The 13,504-nt window shown below is 36.9% G+C and overlaps 1 pseudogene; it reads left to right on the plus strand.

The window, feature by feature from the left end:
* The first annotated feature begins 8,467 nt into the window (after positions 1 to 8,467).
* Positions 8,468 to 8,954, plus strand: LOC121033352 (peroxiredoxin-5, mitochondrial-like; annotated as a pseudogene).
* The last annotated feature ends 4,550 nt before the right edge of the window (positions 8,955 to 13,504 follow it).

Raw genomic sequence — 13,504 nt, forward strand, 5'->3', positions numbered from 1 at the left:
TCGCGGGAGCCTCCGCCAGCTTGTACCCCCTCCCCCCCCGCACCCCCGGCCCCTCCTCCGCGCCAACTGTGTAAATCAGCCGCCGCAGTCCTCTCGCCGCGCATCGCAGGCAAATCCCTGCTTAGGAAGCAAGGAAGCAAGTGATCTCTCTTCTCTCTCTCTCCTCTCTCTCTGTCTCATGCTCTCTCTCATTCTCTCTCTCCTCTCATCCCCCCCTCCCCCTTTATCGGTCACAATCTGGCAGCTCTACAAAGAGAAACCTTGTAAAATTGAGTGGCAGGAAGTCAGCATTCTGTGTCTGTGGATTGATTTTAACTTTTATTTGCAAATGAGGGGTGGCTGTTTGGAAAATTACAGCCCAGGCCCGAAGGGGTTCGGGCGGGGTCATCAAATTAAGAGCGTCTGAGCTGTGTTGATGGGCGGTATCGCTAAATGCCTCGTAGAAGCTGTTTCCAAGTGATTTGCAGTGCCCCCCCCTCCCCGCTTCATGATACATAGGTGACATTTTGGAAGTGCACATATTTTTCTCATCTGTTTACACTTGCTAAGAGGGAGGAAATAAAACTAGGGTGAGGGGCGGTGTGGGGGGCATCTGCTGGGGAGATACTGGGTACCATTTCGTGACCAAGTAAATGAGGACACTTGAGCAATTATCGCACCTATGTGAGAGTATTGTTACAACATTATATACTCACTGGAGGCGACCATTACCCCCACTGCAGTCATACTAATGCAGTCATTTAATGCTCCATTCAGTCTGCAGTGTAAACCAACGCAGATCTGTTTAATAGATTCTTCTCATCAGCGACTGTGTTGGAGAGAGGGCAATCTTCCACTAACTTCAAACTGAATAGAAAGTAGTCCCAGGAATCATCTTCGTATCTCTCATCATCCCTAACTGAAGTGAATGGAACAAAATTATCCAAGACAAGCCAAGTTGTGTAGCTAGTTTATAATTGTAGACATAAACTACCTCGACTCTGTTTTTAAAAGCTCTCAAAGGAGCTAACTCAACCCTGGCAAAGAGTACTCTCTTTCATATGTGGAAATCTTTGAGAAACAGGCCTGGAGGTATGATTTTAGCCTTGATTTAATGGATTCACTATACACTATATTATGCCATTGTTACTCTATCTTATATGTGTATTATACCACAAGTCTAGTGTCTGTATTACCTCCATTAAAAGAGAGGAGATGATGGAACTGGTCAGAGTGGAAACCAGGGGCCTGTGGAATTTCTTTGGATTTTACACATATATTAGCCAAAGTCAGTATGGCAACTGTGTTTGTTGGTTGTGCATAGAGTGAATTTAGATGTCCTTTTTAACATAGTGTTTCAATTTGTTCTCCACAATAGTGTTAAGACTTTTTAGATTAGTAGGGTATCTCCTAGGGACCTAGAAAGTGGCAAAAACAACATGATATCAAAACCTATACTTTTAAATCTAGTTTTTCAGATCTGCTGGCCCAGAGTTGAATCCCTCCTCAGTACTTTCTTGGATAGTAAGTGCATCTGTGTGGATTTTATATATGTGGAGACATGGATAAGAGAAGAACACTTGTTTGGGGTTTTTCACTTACTAGTTCTGTAAAATTGAGTTTTAACGAGATATATCCAGGAAAGGTTGTGAAAAAGGTCATCCCTATAAGAAATCAGTCTGATTTAGGAGAAATGAGCTACATCAGTAGGCTGATGAGTCATAAAGATGTTTCTGGCCATTTCAGGTGGTTGCTCAATTTGAGGAGAATCACTCCTGAGTACACCATATTCTATGTGGGCAAGTGTGAAATCACACACATGCCCCTGAGCCTCAAGGCTGGAGGCTATTAGAGTAACCCTGAAAGAAGTCATTCCTGAAATAGCTGAATCTCTTTAACTTTTTGGAGCTTTTTTTAAATTTCATTTGATTTTCAATGTTATTTGTTGATCAAAGAACGTTGAATGTGTTAATAGATTAACTCTGAGCAGATGTTGGTTATGATCTGTTGGTACTGGGGAGCTACAGAAGATTGAATAGCTAGAACGGTTCAGAGTTAAAAGTGAGTGCTTCCAACACAAATATTTCAGGTCAGATAAAAATGTTGTGGGCTAAATGATTGTGACAGGCCTTTGAGTGATTCTTTGTTGTGATTTTTTAGTGCATTTTGCAAAGGTATTTATTTACATGTCCATAGTTATATTTTAATCAATTTATATTGTGAAAAGGAAGAACTGTTATGAAAATACTGTGTTCTTTATATGTGATGCATAAAGGATGAAAGGAAAATGTAGAAATAACATTCAGAATGTAATTAAATATGGTTATATTGCTGATTTGACATACGTATTTTTAGTTCCAAGGACAACAGTATTTCTCAATTTCCTTTGAACTGTTCTGTCATTTTCCAGAGAGAGACAGTGGTATTAAAATGAATAAAGTAGGGGTACCTGGGTGGCTCAGTCAGTTAAGCATCTGACTCTTGATTTCATCTCATGGTTTGTGGGTTCAAGCCTCACAACGGGCTCTGGGTTAGCAGTGCAGAGCCTGCTTGGGATTCTTTCCCTCTCTTTCTCTACCCTCCCCTCCAATCTCTCTCTCTCTTTCAAAAATAAATAAATAAACTTTTAAAAAATAGAAAAATAAAATGAATACAATAGTTACATTTTTTCTTATCTAGTATATATTTTACTCCCTCTGATTTAAATAAAATAAATACATTTTGAAAGATTTAATACTAATTTAAGTAATAGTAGAGAGCTCCTTTTATCATGGAACATTCACCCAAGAAAGTTCTAAACTCTGCAGTAATTTATGATTATGTATGGCATACCTAAATCATCTATATATCGTATTCATCTGTGTTTGCACAAGCATTCATGAAGCCTGTCTCTCTCCCTCTCTCTCCCTCCCTCCCTCTCTCTCTCTTTTTGTTTGTTCCAAATAGTTTTCAGGCCAACAAACTACATGCTTGATAATTATCAAAAAGCCAGTTGTTTCTTCATTTGAGCAACTTTTGATACCAGTTTTGAAACAATTGAAAACACAATTACTCACACAATACAATTTTGCAAATGAAAATTTAGCCTATAAAAATTAAGCAGATAAAAATATGATAAAACAGAAATTAAAGGTTAGTGTTTATTGCAAGAATTCAAAGGATTAAACAATAGAGACTGAAGGTTATATACTTACATAAATGTTTCCTTTTGTAAATCTTCCTCTAGCTCCACAGTAGAAACATGTTTGAAAGATTTTATATTTTGCATAAGTTCCAAAGCTATCCATAACTTTGTTTTCTTGAAAACATCTTGTAAAATTTAGTGAATCAACATATTTGTGATACCTGCATTATCATTATAATTGACAAGCTATAAATATAGAGAAGTAGTTATAAATTCAATTAGACATTGATCTTTTCTATTTTGTTTCACTAAAACATTTAGAAGCACTTTGTAAACTCCCAACCTAATGAAAATTTAGGTTATCTTTGAAGTAAACGTGTGTTTTAATCTCAAAGATTAAGTGGACTATTTTAGAATTCCCAGAGTTTATCTATAAATATGAACAAAGCCTCCAAATTTTTTGTAGTCTGGATTAAGCATGGAAAGTTATTGTTCCCTTCATAAGTGATTTTCTAAAATTATTTGGAATTAATTGATTGTAGATGTTAAGATTAAAACTACTGAGAAAAAAATCTTGAAAGATCAAGATAAGAGGAAATTAATCAAATATATTTGTTGAAATGAATTAAACTATTGAATAATACATCAGGAAATAATGAATAGATATTATATGTAGTGGAAAGAGGTAAATCACTTAAGTTTTAGTAGTGAAAGGAGTTTTTCTTTTTTTAATATATGATGAGAAAAGGGAATGAAAATAATTTTATAACATTATAGAATCTCAGAATTAAGAGGGACTTGAAAGGTTATCTAGTCTGACCAATTATGTGATATTCAAATCCCAATTTCACTGTTCTTTGCCAAATTGCTATTCAGACTATGATTTAATATTGCCTGTGATGTGGAGCTTGGTACATTTCAGGGCAGCTGATTTTGTTTTGGGACAAATCTAATTGGTAGAACAAATTTGAGACAAACTTAAAAATATATATTTTCTTTTACTTCCCATTAAGTAGTCTTATTTGCTTACAAATCTAAGGTAATGAACTTCCTACTTATTCAAATTAGGTTTATTTTCATGCAAACGGAGGAACTTACCTGCCAGGTAGAAATGTAGAAACAGTCTTCAAGAGATGAGCCAGGGCTTGGGTGCCTGGGTAGCTCAGTCAGTTAAGCAACTGACTCTTGAGTTTGGCTTAGGTCATGATCTCATAGGTCATGAGATGGAGTCCCCTGCCTCATTAGGCTCCACTCTGGGTGTGGAGCCTGCTTGATATTCTCTCTCTCTCTCTCTCTCTCTCTCTCTCTCTGTCTCTCTCTCTCTCTCCTTCTGCCCCTTCTCTGCTCTCTCTCTGTCTCTCTCTCTCAAACAAAAAGAAATGAGTGAGAGCTAGAAAAGGACTCATTTAAATTGAGAAGATAATTGAAACTATAGAATTTGTGGTAACTACCCTAAAGTGAAAAAATGTTAATATTATAGTGCTTGAAAGTTACTTATGAAATATTTAAAATAATTTAGCTAGTTTTCATGTAAATCCCTTTGGAACCACATTTGAAGTTGTATATGTGTCCTCTTAATCTACTAATTTAAAGTTAACTACAGCATCGTAAGAGGAATAGTTTTGGCATCAGCTAAAGAGGCCAGAAAGCCTAAACAATACCCATAGATATTTATAAGTCAAATCAAATTTCCCCTGGTCTTTGAATTTTTGAAAGCTATTTGAGAACATGAATATGAAATGAATATTTTTAAATGAGGCTGATTTCAATATAAAACCTTATGAAAAATTCTTTCTTACCAAGTATGGGACAAGATAAAAGGTTAATATGATTGTATGCTGGAATTCACAGATAATGGAAATATGTACAACTTTGCATTTTAAGAATAGAACAAAAATGTTATGAAACACTGAATATATATCTGAATGTTAACAATTCTTAAGGTGACTTAAATCCAAAGAAGTAAAGTTTCTTTGAATTTGGCTGTCTCATCTGTATCACTCTGCTGAATTACTTAGGATATAGCTTCTTTTAGTTTTAATGTTCTATCTAAATCTCCTTGCACATTTCTGTGTTGTTAATTACTGTTTAGTGATTCTAATATCTGTAACTCTGTCTTTTGAGTATTGAAATTGATGTTGTCTATGTATTTTCACATAGGAAAATATCTGATTCTATGGGTGCCAATCCTTTCCCTTTCATATCCAACAAAATACTCTTTTTTCACAGGTGAATGGTCTGAATTTTATTTTCTCTAATAGTACTGTTTTTTTAAGAATTTGGTGAGTGGGGAAATATTTATTACAAATGTTACATTTAACAAATATTTTAAATAAGAAGAATAATGTGATTTAATAAACATATGTGGAACAGCTAAGATGCCATTCACTGCTTTTTAATGACAGCAAAAATTATCAAATAATGTGGAACCTATAATGCTATTAATTTACCCTCATCCAAAAGATATAAAATACTTTCTAGAGAGTGTCACCAAAAATATAAATAAAAGATAAAGAATATTTGCATATTTGGGCATGTATTTTAATGTACCCTTGTTATTTTTAAAGGATAGTCTGACCTAAAACTTTTTAAAAATTTCTTGTATTAGTTACATATGTTCATTGACAGTGGTGTGGTGAAATGTTTCATGTGATTAAGACAGTGACAGTGTGTTTGCTAACTTCCCTCACCTGCCCATTAAAACACTCTATGGTTTATTTTGTGACATTTCATTAGAAATGCCATAAAAAAGTAGCCAAAATATGTTTACACATCTAAAAAATGTTACATATATGAGTGTGTATGTGTGTATGGGTGTGGGTTGGGAGGATATAACATTTAAAAATAATGGGTTCTTTATAAAATCTTTGTTTTGTTTCTAAAATTGTTTTGTCTCTAATAGGGGAAGCAACAGAGTTTCAAAGACTCAAAATGTAACAAAATAGTCATCCATAAGATATAAAAGTTTCATCATATTTATTTTATTGATATTGGATGAGAATATTCATTGAGTTAGAAACTCTTGAAACATTTATGTCACAAAAGATCAGATGGATTATCTTTGGGAGCTGACCTTTTTTTTCTATGGGTTTAAGCCAACACCCTGGAAAAATAATTATGTTCAACAATTTAGTAGTCTGACATCAACTCCCCAATGTGCAAGCACTTTCTATCATTTATAAAAAAGTAACATGTGTTTTTAAAATTCTACTACCGTTTAGCTCTTATGCCAAAATACATAAAAAGCCAAAATACCCAAGTCTTGAATATGTTTAACGTTCATTAGAGTCTTTGGCAATCCGGTTTAAGAAAAGGGGGATATTTTTTTTAAAAGGCTGTGCAGTGTTATCTCACAGAAATTCAAGTACTGAAACAAGTACAGCCAGACCTCATGGGGAACATAATTGGAAATTAGGCCACACTTTGTATCTCTCAGGGTCCACATGGTCTCCCTGTTCCCTCCCTCACTTCCCATCTGTTCTCCACAGCAGCAAGAATGATTCTTAAAAACGTAAGGCTGCTCTTATCTTTCAGTAACCCTCTAGTGGCTTCCCATCTCTCTGGGCCAAAGCTAGCATTCTGACCCAGGTTGACAAGCCCAGTGGGATCTTTTTGCTCACTCCATTTCTGACCTCATACCCCATCATTTGGTTTGTTGCTCCCACTCCACCAGGCATACTCCCCCTGCCCGTTGCTATTCCTTTGATTCACCAAGCACAAACCTATTTCAGAGTCTTTGCATCCGCTGTGCACTCTCTCCGGCAAACCCTTTCCATAGTTATCAGCACGGCTGGCTGGCAACTGCAGTGCATTCAGGTTTCTGTTCCAAGAACACACCATCAAACATGCACTGCTGACCATGGCTGCCCCAAGTAGCAGTTCCCCCACTGCTTTTAAACTTCATGGCATGCTTTATTTTTTATTCCCACAGTTTTCTCTCCTCATGAAATATAATTTATATGCTCAAGCATTTTTACCGTCTATCTCCCACTACCAGAATAAGTTTCATGAGAACAGGCGCTTTGTTTTATTCATTGCAGTATTGCTGGCACCTAGAACAGTACCCGGTGCATAATAGGAACTCTATACAAATGTATTAGAGGAATTAAATGAGTGAATGTTCTCTCTAATCTCTACTTCTTTTTGAGTCTGCACCATTTTTTTTTTCCTTCTGCTAAGCTGCTTTCTCTGCATCAGCTAGCATACAGCTCATAATTGCTACATGGCCTTTCAGCTGCAGGATTCTCCACCAACTGGCAACTTCTGTCTTTTACTTTGGTTCAAATTCCTGAACATTTAATTGAACAGGCTTATTTTTTTTTCCAGTAAGGCCACATAGACCATAAGTTTCTGGTCAGTCTCTGAATGTATTCTTTTTGCTCAGATGTATTCCTGGTCCAGTAAGGCTGAGCCAGTTCAGAGCATGGATGATTCAGTGTGAGGGTCTGTGGACAGGCTTCCAGGTGACACAAACATGTCTAGTCCACAAAGCCATTGCAGCCATGCTGGCATCTATGCTCTTCATTGTCCCAATTCCTGCCTGACCAAGAGCCTGACATCACTCTTTAATTCATTGCACCAACCTTCTGCTTCCGTGTCCTTCCTGATGAAATGACTTGTCTATATTTTCCTCATTATATTTCTTTGTTAGATATAACTATGCAGCTGTAAAACTCCTATAATAAATATATCCATGTCTCTGCCTTGATCCCAAAGGGGACAAAATGTCCTTGCACTTCCATTCTCCCCAAGCTGTTCCACTTAAGCTTTTGCATGGTAAGCAAAAAATCTCTTGTGTCTTTATAGCGATCCCATTGTGGACACAACCTAAGGTGATCCCCAATGTGTCACATCCTTGCATAATCTCATCTTCATAGTTTAGTGTGGGTGGAGCCTGTAACTTTTTTTACCCAATAGAAAATGGCAAAGGTTAAGGGATTTTGCAGATGTAGAATCCCAAATCGGTGATTTTGAGTTAGCTGGAAGGGAGATTGTTCTGGGTCAGCCTGACTTAATTAGGTGCATGTCCTTACAAGACAGACTAGTGTCCTCCCTAAAATGAAGACACTTTCTCCTGGTGAACTTGAAGAATCCAAGGCAATGAATTCTTCCAACAGCCTAGTTGAATTTAGAAACACATTCTTCCCCAACCAAGTCTCCAGATAAGAATACAGCCCAGTGTGTCTGGGATGGGCACGCTGCTGGTTGGGCTGAACCTTCTTGGTAGCTGAGCAGGCTTGGTTCTTGTCTGGGCAGCTGCCATTATCTGCAGCATGGGTGGGAGTGGGAGCAGGAGGGGGCCAGCAATGAGTCAGGGAGTAGATGCTTGGCAGGGCCTATGGTTTCAGTAGCACCAATTCAGCCATGGCCCCAGTCGAGGTGGGAGATTCCATCCCTTCAGTGGTGGTTTTAGGAGGGGAGGCTAGGAACAAACTGAACCTGGCAGAGCTGTTCAGGGGCATGAAGGGGGTGCTGTTTGGAATCCCTGAGGCCTTTACCCTCGAATGTTCCAAGACCCACCTGCTAGGGTTTGTGGAGCTGGCTGAGGCTTTGAAGGCCAAGGGGTCCAGGTAGTAGCATGTCAAGTTTTAATGATGTCTTTGTGACTGAAAAGTGGGGATGAGCTCACAACTTTGGAGACAAGGTTAGGCTCTTGTCTGACCCCACAGGGGCCTTTGGAAAGGAGATGGATTTGCTACTAGATAATTCATTGGTGTCTGTCTTTGGAAAACACCAGCTTAAGAGGTTTTCCATGGTAGAAGAGGATGACATAGTGAAGTCCCTGCATGTGGAGCCAGATGGTATAGGCTGCACTTGCAGCCTGGCCCCTAACATCATCTTGCAGCTCTGAAGCCCTGGCCTCAGTCATGCTCCTTGTAACCTTTTCTATTTTACCTACCCAGGCCTGGATGGAGGGCCCCAGTCCAACTGCAACAGGGGCCACCCAGTAGGAATCTTGGCCAAATTTCTGCAATAAACATTGCTGGTTCACATTAAAACAAACAAACAGCCCAATTGATACCAAGATTGTCACTTTGTGAGACTGAGCAGAGGACTCATCTAAGTCATGCCTGGATTACTGACCTATAGGAATTGTGAGACAATAAGTGTGCTTTGTTTTAAGCTACAAAGATTGTGGTAATTTGCTATATAGCAGTAGAACACATACATAGATTCTTCATCCTAGTTCACAGTAAAAGACAAATATTTAGAGTCCCCATGTTATTTTAGTTCTTTAGTCCTATGTGGGTCTTTGACTTGGACTATTTTTGCTTTCTTTGAGTTTTACATGCTAAATTGTGAAAATAGAAATAATTTGCTTCTTTGTTATACTCTTATTTGGGGATTTATACTTTTATTTTTTTTAAATTTTTTTCATGTTTTATTTATTTTTGAGACAGAGAGAGACAGAGCATGAGCAGGGGAGGGGCAGAGAGAGAGAGGGAGACACAGAATCCAAAGCAGGCTCCAGGCTCTGAGCTGTTAGCACAGAGCCCGACGCGGGGCTCGAACTCACAAACCACGAGATCATGACCTGAGCCGAAGTCGGACGCTTAACCAACTGAGCCACCCAGGCGCCCCAGATTTACACTTTTAAAAAATATTTTTTCTTGTTTCAATGTCTTAAGGCTAATTTTAGACCCTCTTTCATGGGACAACACATGGCCATGATGCTTCTTCTCCTTGCCCTAGCCACCTAATCATCTCTTTTGCATGTAGCATCAACTCCTATGATTTTCAGCCTTTGATTCTGATCAGCATAGAAACAGTATCTTTGGCTATAAAGTTTACATGTCTACCCTTCTCATTAATGTCTCACTTTTTTTTCATGTTTATACATGTGAATATTTTTCACTCAAATCATTCTGTAAATTCTGGTGAGTTTTTATGTAAAGAATGATTTTGTAAGGTCAAAACATTTGTGGTGGGGAGCTTTATCCCCTAATTTATCTGTTTGTTACATCTAAATGTTCACGTATCACATTTTACTTTGTAAAAGTTGGACATATCTGTGTTTGGTCAGTGTTTAATTTGTTATTATATGTAAGTTTCCAAATGTTATTTATTCTGCTTGGAATCTTAAACTGTGTATTTGAGCATGTTGCCTTTCTAAGAAGTTCAATATAACCCTAACCATAGTGCAACATATAAGTCATATAATTTAGGAATCAGTTAGTTGACACTTATGTTTTCATATTCCATAGTGCTAGGAGTTGAGGGTATAGAGACATAAAGAGTTACCATTCTTTTTAATCCTTTCAGCACATTTTCACACATTTTACAAACTCACAAAAAATATAGTTTGAGTATTTGATATATACTGTCTCTATTTAAAAAAAAAATCTTACTTTTCTTTAGAATATAATGGTATATGTTGAAAAGCTGATATATTTGTGTATCAAACACATAGAAATAAACATTTGAGATGAAATATTGATGAAATAATTTTTCTATGTTTATCCTGTCAGAATTTCCCAAACACTGATTTGAAATTGAAGTGATTAAGAATTTTTGTTTCCCAAAAGAGCCCCACATAATATCATCAAGCTCTGGCCCATATTTGTCTGGAAAAATTTACGATCGCAATAAATGGATCCCTTATTAAATAGTTTCAAAGTCAAATTTTAATTTTAAAGACAAGATGACATCCCAAATCTTGATGCATGATGGACATAGGAGTGAGGTAGAGTGGGGGATGGGAATAGCAATCATGTTCATTTTGATCTGTCGGGAATAACGAAACACTCAATAATCACATTTCTAAATGCATATCACAATAGATAAGCCTTTAAGTGCTCTAGTCAACTAATTAATTAAGCTTATATCTCATTCAGGTATACAAATTATCCTCTTTAAGGGAAAGAAGCTTAGGGAGGTATTTAGTGGGAAATTAATTTGAGGAGCTTTTGTTGAAATGTTTAAGTCCTATGAACACTTTATCAAATGAACTATAATCGAAACTGTTTTTTCTTGTTATCATACTCAAGTCAGTGTAATGCACTGATAAGGAACACACTAAACATTTCCAGAGGTAATGTGTGTAATTTTTAAAAAAGCAGAGCATGTTTAACACACTGGCATTGTATTAGTTCAAAGGCATAGATTTCTCTTTTGGAAAGCTGTGTTTTTGTTAAATATTGAAATCATAGAAAATTCTGATAGTAGCCAGTGTTAATTATTTTAATTTGAGTTGAGTCAAAAAGAAATAAGATTAATTTGTCAACTCGTTATTTGTACATAAATGAGATCACAGTTTTTACCGTATTGTGAAGAATGAAAGAAATAGAACATTTATGAGGATTTCTTGCATTTTTGTCTTATATATGTGTGTATATATATGAAATATATATGTATGTATATATATATATATATGAAAGTGTAAATAAACAGTATGCTTATTTTAACAAAGAATTTGCTGACATTCTTGTTCCACCCAGTTGTTCTAAGTTTGCTGCGGCTGCCTCCAGGCGCCTCCAGATGGCGCCCTGGTGCCCGTTCTCTCCGCCCAGCGGCCGACCAGTTGCCTGCTGGTGGGGAGAAAGAGCTTGGAGCGGCGGGGCTTAACCCAGCGCGGCTCAGAGGTGGGTTGCTGAAGGACTCGGGAAACAGCTGCAACAGGGCATCACTCACTGTCCAAGTATTTCCATTTCTGAGCGCAAAAGGAAGAACTTAAGCAGGCGGCAGTTGGAGTGTAAATTGCTTTGTAGTATTTAAAAGCAGCAAGGATCGTGGGCAGCTGAGCTGGTATGTGCAAGAGAAACTACTGAATTTGAATTGTGCTGGGTAGGAACCCGTCTGATCATTCTTTGTGTACCAAACGTTCTGTGTCCTGAATTGTGCCTATGTGTATACACTCATTTCATTTTTGCCTGGATCATGGGGATTTGAGGTCACAATCTTTCATTTTTCAACATGATATAATAAAACCGTTGCAGAACATTGTCTATTGATAGAAATATGATCTGACTAATGATCTAAAGAAACACATGATAACGGCACCAAAATACTTTTGTTTCTTTGTTAGAGAAAAAAAAAAAAAAGAAGAAAGTAAACCTAAACCATATTAGCATGTGATTTTACCAGATACGACTTTCAAGAGGCAATAGAAAAAAATATATATTTAACTGTTTAACTACTTTGGATTAGATATTAAGTTACTTTTACTGTAGGTGTAGACATAAACAGACCTATAAAATATGAATGATTTTTATATCTGTGGGCCAGAAAAAAATATTGTGCAGTTATGAAAACACTAGTGATGAAAAACACATATCTTGTGTATGTACGTTTTGTATGGTCTCATATGCCATGTGAATGGGTGTTGTGTATGTGTAGACAATAACATACATGTGTCACCTACATGCAGAATTGTTTATGTTATAAAAATGCATGTGTTGGATGTGGATAGATTTTCGCACCTTCACACAATATTTCTATCTAGATAACTTAGTATGACGATCATCTCTTGCCAAAAATAAATCTGAATTTAAAGAATGTTTAAGTCTTTGAATAGTTTCAGTGTTAAACGTGTTAAATTTCCCAAGTTTCATTCAGTTGTGCACTTAGTTGTACTTTTAAATCCTGAGGAATAGTTTGGTTCTTATATTTTGAACATAAAATATTGGCTGAAGTGATTATATGGAAATAGAATGCATAGGTATATAAATATAGATTCCCCAGACTTGAGGTTACTATAGATGGAATGCACAAAAGTCTGAAAACTTGAGAGTTCTGACTGGGAGTTTATATTTGAAACTACTCAGCAAACTGAAAGATCCAAAAGTTCAGAACTACATTGGAAATAACGCAGGCCACGGCTTTACTCTTTGTATTATTGTTCTAAAACTAATGTTAGGCTACTTATAAACTTGTATGTGTTCCCTTGTAACAGATTTGTACATGAATCAGGTACTGAATGTTATGTCCTGCCATTGAACACAGCAAATACAACACAATTCAACATACGAAGTGAATTGAGACCTAATGGTTTAAGACAGTATACCAAATAGCCTGAGACATCAAGACAAGTTAGAAATAGTCCCTGCCCTCAAAAAGTTGCCAGTCAAATAAATGACTAGGATGGGCATTTTTATGAACATGAGTATACAGTAAAATATAAATCAAAATAAATGCTATTAGAGAGGGGCATGCCCAAGATGTATAGCATTTAAGTGGAGGGAGAAATCTGACTTGGGGACTTGACATTATAAGGCAGTCTTCTCAAGGGATGGATGGAAAGATTGATTTTGGTGAGTAAAGATAATGTGCAGTCAAGCATTTAGTTTGTATTGGCTACTGCTTTCTTCATTGATCTCAGGAGTGAGCAGTAAGAGATAATATTATACAGGGGGAGGCAGGGGCAGTATTAGAGATGGCCTTGAACATCAGACTGAACATTTT

This window comes from Herpailurus yagouaroundi, unplaced genomic scaffold, assembly GCF_014898765.1.
Source record: "Herpailurus yagouaroundi ecotype Mexico unplaced genomic scaffold, PumYag 159, whole genome shotgun sequence".
Lineage (NCBI taxonomy): Eukaryota > Metazoa > Chordata > Mammalia > Carnivora > Felidae > Herpailurus > Herpailurus yagouaroundi.